The sequence below is a fragment of the Erinaceus europaeus genome, chromosome 20 (assembly GCF_950295315.1).
Source record: "Erinaceus europaeus chromosome 20, mEriEur2.1, whole genome shotgun sequence".
Classification (NCBI taxonomy): Eukaryota; Metazoa; Chordata; class Mammalia; order Eulipotyphla; family Erinaceidae; genus Erinaceus; species Erinaceus europaeus.
The window spans coordinates 8,239,065-8,247,940 of record NC_080181.1 but is presented as its reverse complement, the minus strand read 5'-3'; the positions used below and the strand labels follow the sequence as shown (position 1 = coordinate 8,247,940).

The window sequence follows — 8,876 nt, the reverse complement described above, 5'->3', positions numbered from 1 at the left end:
TTTATTCTTTCAACACATTTCTATGGCGCACCTACGACAATATGCCAGGCACTATTCTAGCTGCTGGCAAATAAACTATAAGGAAAGCTTTTTTTTTTTTTTTCCCCCCTCCAGGGTTATTGCTGGGCTCAGTGCCTGCACCATGAATCCACCGCTCCTGGAGGCTATCTTTCCCCCCTTTTGTTGCCCTAGTTGTTGCAGCCTCGTTGCGGTTATTATTGCCATTGTTGACGTTGCTTTGTTGTTGGATAGGACAGAGAGAAATGGAGAGAGGAGGGGAAGACAGAGAGAGAGGGGAGAGAAAGATAGACACCTGCAGACCTGCTTCACTGCCCGTGAAGCGACTCCCCTGCAGGTGGGGAGCCGGGGGCTCGAACCGGGATCCTTATGCCGGTCCCTGCACTTTGCGCCACGTGCGCTTAACCCACTGCGCCACCGCCCGACTCCCATAAGGAAAGTTTTTATGTAAAGGAACTTGGGAGTTGGTCAGAGACATTAAAAGTAAAATCCATTAGCAGAGCACAATGAGGCAAAGGTTTTAAAAGACATAAGCAGTGAATACTATGGAATTACTTAAGAGGGGCAGTTAATCTAACAGGTGACTTTAAATAGGGCTTAGTCTTGAGTAAGCCTACAGGCTAGAGAGCCTTTTGTACAGAGTGAGGGGCCAAGCAGGGGTTCGAGCACTGAGGATGGGGTGAGTGGAGATGGTCCTGCCCCAGGTCTGAGACAGACAGAACAGCCACCTGCCACAGCTGAAAGGCAGTTACTGTGCTTATAGGGTGGCAGTTTAATTTTATTAAATGTTAGGATACTTAAATTTAAAAACTAAGTAGTGCAGAATGTTTTCTATTAAACACAATTCTATTTGGATACAGCTCTACTTCACACTTTCAACTGTGAAAATTTCATTTTTGCATTGAGATGTGTTTTACATGTGAAATACATACTAATCCCCAAATCTGCTATGAAAATAATGCTATTGTGCTAATATGCTCATGTTGTGTCACATGCCAGCAAGGAATGACTTTGGGTATTTTTGTGGGTGCGATTCCTCTGGAGCCCAGAAATGTCATGTGGGTCATGTAAGTGGGTGGCCTTTAAGTCATGTATGAAGACTCTCTTTTCCTACTTATAATGGTGTATAGACTGCTGCAAATGACTAATTCTAAAACACTGGAATGAAACAGGTTTTTATTGAATGATTTTTTAAAAGGGCTTCAATAAACTTACTTAAACTAAATCACAGAACTGAGATGGAAAATGAAGTTTGTTAATGTGTTTCAGTCACAAATGAATATGCATATAAATTAATTAAGAGATCTTTGTTCTAGGTAAATGTTATGCGTAGTACTTAATTGAGTACTAGTAGCACCCTCTATAAAGAAACAATCCTAGGCTTAGGGTACTAAATATGCTCAAAGACTCATAGCATTAGTCAGTGTGAATGGTCCTCAAACCATTCTCTCATGAACTCTTCACCCATCATGAGCTGGGTCCACAGGTACCCTAGACACCATCATAATAGGAAGTATGGCTAGTTGGTCAGAGGAAATAGAAACACTAGGTAATGGAACATGACCCAGGAAATCAACTAGTCACTGAACAGTTCTAGGAGTCACTGAAGGTATTCCAGGGTCTATATAAACATATTGTGGAAGCAGAACATAGGCAAAGGCCTAGAGAAGTAGGTAACCTACTGTGAGATCTAGAAGTACAGCGAAACCCAACCCAAGCAGCCAGGATTCAGGAGCATAAAACCACCTTGTGAAAGGACTGTAAAGAGAATGCGGCAGGAAGGACTCCATTTTCAAAGGAAGCGGATAGAAACAACTTTTGCCAAGATCATGAGGTACATGCATTCATTTTTAAGAGAAGATGTTGTTTCTTAAAACTGCGAGCTATTTTGTTTTGTTTTTAATATTTTATTCATTTCTAATGAGACAGAGAGAGAAAGAGAGAGAGAGACCAACTGACCGACTGACTGACCGACCGATCAACCAACCAGAGCATTGCTCAGCTCTGGTTTATGATGGTGCTGGGGACTGAACCTGGGACCTCAGAGCCTCACGCACCAGAGTCTTTTGCAGAACCATTATGCTATCTCCCCAGCCCGAGGTGCACTTCTGATAATACACCTCTTCCAATATGTTAAAAGTCATTTTCCCACAAGAGACAGCAGTGAAAGACTATGTTATATAACTTCTAGTGTATTAGGTATATAGGCATCAGAAATTAACCTGACTCATCCTAGGCATGATCCACCCCTGGGGAGAGTCATTAATGCACATTAGATTAAATTATGATATTACTCTGCTTCCTGTCATAGTCAGAAATCACACACACACACACACACACACACACACACACACACACACACACACACACACACAGAGTCTATTATAAAGACCTTCAATTCTTTACCTTTGACTTACTCAAATATGGATTCCACTACACGCACACAGCAAAATCTTTTTCTCAATGGTCACTGGTGACTTTTACACTGTCAAATATAATGGAAACTTGAATCTCCCTCTTATTTAACCTCAATCATAACTGACTAGTACTCTTCCAATTGAATTGTTTTTTCCTTAGATTTCCCTAAAGCTCCAAAGTCCTGACTTAGAAGACAACAAGGTGGCTGGTGGCCTACCTGGTTGAGGGCAACATGTTACAGTGCACAAGGACACAGGTTTGAGACCCTGATTCCCACCTACAGGGGGAAAGCCTTGCAAGTGGTGAAGCAGTACTGCAGGTATCTTGTGTTATTCTTGCTCCCTATCTTCCCTCTCAATTTCTGGCTGTCTCTATCCAAAAAATAAATAAATGAATAAATAAACAGATAAATAAAGATCTTTAAAAAGCCTCCATGGTGAGAAAAAAAAATCTTAAAAAAACAAACAAAAGGGGGCTGGGCAGTAGCGCAGCAGGTTAAGCGCACGTGGCGCGAAGCGCAAGGACCAGCATAAGGATCCTGGTTCTAGCCCCCGGCTCCCCACCTGCGGGGGAGGGGGGGTCACTTCACAGGAGGTGAAGCAGGTCTGCAGGTGTCTATCTTTCCCCCTCTCTTCAGTTCTCTGTCCTATCCAACAATAATGAAAGCAATAATAACAAAAATAACAGCAATGATAAAGAAGGACAACAACAAGGAAAAAATAGTCTCTAGGAGCAGTGGATTGGTAGTGCAGGCACCGAGCCCCAGCAATAACCTTGGACGTACCCCCAAAAAAGCAGTCAAAACCTCTCCCGGTCCTAGCTTTATCCGCACCAGACTACCTGTCTGGATGGGTACTCAGGATCTGTTTCCTGCTCTTTTCTCCATCTGTACACCTTAATTCAATAAGTTACAAGTTCATATTTAAGACTCTAACTCATGTAAATACTTATATCTGGACTTTGATCTGTAGCTTAGGACTTACTGAGCTCTAGACTGGCTATACCAACTAGCTGACATCTACTTCAGCTACAGGCCTCTTACAAAGTCCCTCTGTCTTCATCTTGGGCTGACATAATGCATGGAATTTGGATAGGTTTGATGTTGGATATTATACAGCAAATCCTAACAAAGGGATATTTCAAAGTTAACCCAATTGCCCAATAATGTGATTATAACAATAACTATCTGTTGTCTTCTTACATCCTAAGACAGCAGGAACCTCGCGCTTCCTCTATAGAGCCTATATTCCTCCAGTCCTGGTACCTCTAGGGTGGGGCTCACTTTCCTGCATGCTTCTCTCAAGTCATACCAAATGATACTGCATCCATCGATGCCAACCTAATCAATGCAACGAGTACCACCTCAGCATGCTTCACTTCAGACTGTGTTCAGAGACATCAGGCATGGAATGTCAACCCTTCAGCCTCATTACTCAGGTGAGACCTTTCCTTTCATAGTATTCTCTAATTCCATTCCAGGTGGTTCACTTCCTAACAAAGTCCCAAAACTTAAAGCTAGACCAGGTTCCATGAGATAAGGCATGTGTTCACATGTATCCATAATTAGGGCAGAATAGATGGCGTTCTCTTGCTTCAGGTGGGGACCTTTTTCCACACAGAGGTGCCCTTACAGATATGAATGTCTTCTTTCTACCTGTTCTTACAGCTCCACATAAAACCTCCACGGGAAAACCAAGTAACTGCCTTTCCCACATAGGCATCTCTGCTCAGGTGGATAATGACTAAAATACCGAGTCTACCCCGCTTTTCTAGGTTGCACCCTAGTCACAGCCCCTTGTGGAGGAAGTGACCCTCCCTACCAGATGAGTTAGCTCTGGTTCAGTGCCAATAAAAGAACCAGTGCTTAGACCAAGTTGAGCCAATTAGATTCTTTCTCATGAGAAATTGCACCTGCAGACACAGGGACTATCATTTTTAGATGGCATTGGACAAATTAATTGAAATGTTTGGACAAATAGAGAAATGCATGAAACCAAGGAAGAAAAAAATAAAAGAGTGGAGATGAGGAGGATGCTAGTGTTTTAGAAACATGAAGAGTGACCACTCAGTTGATTTTTTTCTGTTAGAGTTTCCCTTTGGGGCTTGGCTCTATTTCATTTCTTCTCTTAAATATCTGTGGGGTTGCTTAGTTTAGTCTTAAAAACTCCTCTTAGCTTAAGTTGGCTTAAATAGGCTTTTGTTCCTTACCACCATTAATCCTAGGCCAATATGGGTATTTTATAACAAAAAAAAAAAAAAAGAAGAAGAAGAAGAAGATGAAGAAGAAGAAAGAAAAAGGTCTCTGGCTGGAGTGAACTAGTTCTCCTTCCTCAAATCAGCCTGGATGTGTGAACACAGCTTGTGGACGTGTATAAATAAGACTCTCAGCTAGATAGATAGCAACATCATTTCTATTGGGCAGTACTCATAGTTTTACATTGACAATGGCTACAAAAGTGAAATTTCCTGCGAACCTCAGTCTCTTATACTATTTCTCCCCTGTAGTGTAAGATTCAAGCAGTATCCTTTAGAAACTGTCAGGAGGGAACCATTGCATCTGGGAGTTTTGACTTCCTAGCAGCAGTAGGTAAGGATGCTGAAGCTCTGTCTTAAAATGGCAAAGCTCTAAATAAACAGTTGAGGCATGAGAGGATTCACAGCTGTCTGCCACAGGAATCTCCTGCTGACATCAATGAGAGTGTATCCTGAGGGCCCAAGAGATAGGCAAGCATTAATAATTTCTGCTGAGTTTTTTTTTTTTTTTCAATCTAATCAAGCCGTAGCTTTTTCCTTTTCTGAGAGTAGGTTGGAGAAGAGGGTGATGTGACTGTGTGGGAACACTCTGATGTTCCCAGTGTTTTACTTGGAGATTGTACTTATGGAATTCAAGCTTTTTTTTTTTTTTTGAGTTAAGAAGTACAGGTTTTTCTTCCTCTTCTCATTTTGACTCACTTTCACTTCCATCCCTGATCTCTCTGTACCCTTCCCACACTTCTCTTGCATTATTTCAGCTTTCCCTATGATGAAGACTTGTGGAAATGGGATAGAGACTTTAAAAACAGATGGCTTTGCAGATGTTGACACTGCTTTTGTAGGCATGACAGTCATTTTTTCCACTGTTATCTTAAGAAATCAGCTTGACTTTTTATGTAGAAGCACTTGAAAGGATTAATTTCATCAGAATCCTAAGGGTGGTATAGATAGCATCATGCAAAAAGTAGAAATGATGAGGGAGTGAGCTTTGTGGTTCAATCCTGCACTACTATAAGCCAGATCTGAGCAGTGCTCTAGTGAGAGGAAGAGGAAGAAGAGGAGAGGGAAGAGGGGAAGGAGAAGAGGAAGAAAAAAAAGACAAATCACTAGAATCCTTAAATTGGCAAAGCCTCCTCCCATGTCTCTCCCTCTCTATCTCTGTTGTTTATCCTGTACCAAACAAAAATGGCCACTAGAAATGGTTGAATTGTGAAGCACCAAGTCCCAGTAGTAACCTAGGGGGCAAAAATCCAAATAGGCAAAGCCTTTTTATATGTGGAGAAAGGGAGAAAAAGAAGAAATGTGATGGTTTTGGAACTTCGTATCTCCCCCCCCCCCCAAATATATGTGTAAGAACAAGATACTCCTTTTCTTACTTTCTTTTTTAAGATGTTCCAACTAGGGGCTGGGCGGTGGTGCAATGCGCAAGGAGCTTGGTTCGATCCCCTGGTCCCCATCTGCAGGGGAGATGCTTTGCAAGTGGTGAAGCAGGGCTGCAGGTGTCTCTCTGCCATCTCCCTATCTCTCCCTTCCCTCTCGATTTCTGGCTGTCTCTATCCAGTAAGTAAAGATAAAAAAGATGTTACCACAAGGCTGAATGCTACCAAGTAGCAGAGAATAAACCTAATGGGCATTTCTTTAAGGTCATGTCCACAGCAAATGAGAAACCACATTCTAAAAGCCTTGGTAATGACCTGAGGAACAAATATTCTTTACATACCCATTTGCTGATGTTTGTTGTAAAGGTCTAAAATTTATCTATCACTGCAAATACTCTTTAATATTTCAAGGGTCTAACAAAAGAATACTAAAATTAAACACATACTCATGGTTTATTGTGCAAATCAGGACATATTCGGGATGAAAGTGTGCTATTAATAGCCAATAGGTAAATACTAATTTCCATACAAACAAGACTCCAATTTTTAACCCTTTCTCCTGAAAGTTCAAAACTGTTTAAGTACTTTTCCTCTAGCTTTAAAGATTAATTCAAATATTCTGTATTTACTTTACAGAATTGACTTCAGGGAAGTTTCCAACAGGAACCTTGACACTCATGTTATTCCAGCTTATAAACTAGTGTTTTTTAAATATTTATTTATTTATTCCCTTTTGTTGTCCTTGTTGTTTTATTGTTGTAGTTATTATTGTTACTGATGCCGTCGTTGTTGGATAGGACAGAGAGAAATGGAGAAGAGGGGAAGACAGAGAGGGGGAAAGATAGACACCTGCAGATCTGCTTCACTGCTTCTGAAGCAAACCTCCTGCAGGTCGAGAGCCGGGGGCTTGAACTGGGATCCTTACACTGGTCCGTGTGCTTTGTGCCACCTGCGCTTAACCCACTGAGTTACCGCCTGACTCCCTAAGCTAGTGTTTATATATAAGTATGTCTAATATATATTTTACTCACTACTCAGCCTGCCATGGATTTTGTTTTTACTTTATTGTTGGGAGATAACTGAACTGTATCTAGACTTTAGCCCTAAAAATAATACTGCTAAGAAACCTCTGCTATTCATGAGTCTATTAATCTCTAGAGGGGGCCTGCTGAGGAAGGAACTGCTGGGCAGGGGATATGTGACATTTCCTGCAACAGTTCATACTGAACAGTTTTCTAAAGTGCTCTGACATGACCCCACAAGTGTATTACCAGCACCACCTAGGATTTGTTAGAACACAAATTTGGGGGCCTTTCTCCAGAACAGCTAAATCCAGAAACCCTGGGTGTGTGAAGACCAGCAAACTTTATTTTACCTAGTTCTGTGGGTTACTCTGATGTCAAATAAGTAGCTAAATCCCTCCCTAGACACGAATTACATTGAGCTGGTTTCTTGCATGTGCATGATTTCATCACATATAGGCCTAAATTTCATTGCAGATACAGACAGACAGACGGCAAGTACTGAAGCTTCTGGTATTACTATGTGCTGTCGGGATTTGAAACTAGGTCACCCACAAGTCATGTTTACTACCTGCTGAGGTATTTTAAAATAAATAAATAAAATTCCTGGTAGGAATTTTTCAAACTTCAAAGCACCTCTACATATCCTACCTTGCTGCAGATTTCAGAATCCAGTTGGGATAAGATATGATCTGGGCATAAAGATTGAGAGGGGTTTTCAGTCCTATAGTAAACCATTCTGGGAACCTAAAGCAAACAAACAAATAATACTGCCCTCTCAAAAAAAAGATTCTGTTTTAAACTGTTTTTAGGGGGATGAAGAGTTTAAGAATGACTAGCTTTTTATTTTTATTCATTTAAAAATGCTCCCTTGGTAGTTTAACTGCACAGCAAGGGTCAGGGCCTTGCTGCAGAATGGTGAGAGACAGCACCCCCGATGCCTCTTCCATCATCTCTCTGCTTCCCTCCTGTCACACACCATCACTTTCTCACATCCAAGTCATGTGTGCCCTCCCCAAGCTATCTCCCTCTCACCATCCCTTCCTTTATTTATGTATTTATTTATTTGTCTTGGGGTTATTGCTGGGGCTCAGTGCCTGCACTACAAATCCACTGCTCCTGGAGGCTATTTTTTCCCTTTTTTTGCCTTGTTTATTGTTGTTGTTATTGTTGTTGTTAGATAGGACAGAGAGAAATCAAGAGAGGAGGGGAAGACAAAGAGGTGGAGAGAAAGATAGACACCTACAGACCTGAAGCGACCCTCCTGCAGATGGGGAGCCAGGGGCTCGAACTGGGATCCTTATGGACTGGTCCTTGTGCTTTGTGCATGTGCGCTTAACACACTGCATGACTGGCCAGCCCCCATCCCTTCCTTTTAGTAGAGTTCAACTTAGTTATGAGGAAAAGGGACTTAGTTACATCATGCAAACTGTGTGAATAATGAGTAGCCTCAGATTTACCTCTCATTTCATAGTGAATCATCTAAAATGAATCTCTAATAGGCAGTATAGCTGATAGAATAAAAACTGAAATACAGGAGAATCTGGAGCAGAGTGAATGACTCGGCAGTTGTTAAGACAACTTGAGCGCATTCTCTAAGAATCTAAAGATATGATACACAGTTTTCCTTTAAAGCGTTCACTTTTGATTTATTTTCTAATTTGGTGGAAATTATTTTCACTCAGCCATCTATTTCCCGTTGAAAGCTGTCCCCATCACTGTCAAAGTGCTATCTGACGGAACATTATGATTGTGCTCTAAAGTACTTTGGCATCTTAGAGAAAAA

At 41.4% G+C, this 8,876-nt stretch overlaps 1 non-coding gene across 1 annotated transcript; it reads right to left on the bottom strand.

The window, feature by feature from the left end:
* Positions 1-6,266: 6,266 nt before the first annotated feature.
* Positions 6,267-6,385, bottom strand: LOC132535158 (small nucleolar RNA SNORA32). The gene has a single exon (XR_009546942.1). It is a non-coding gene; the product is annotated as a small nucleolar RNA SNORA32 (small nucleolar RNA).
* Between the last annotated feature and the right edge of the window lie 2,491 nt (positions 6,386-8,876).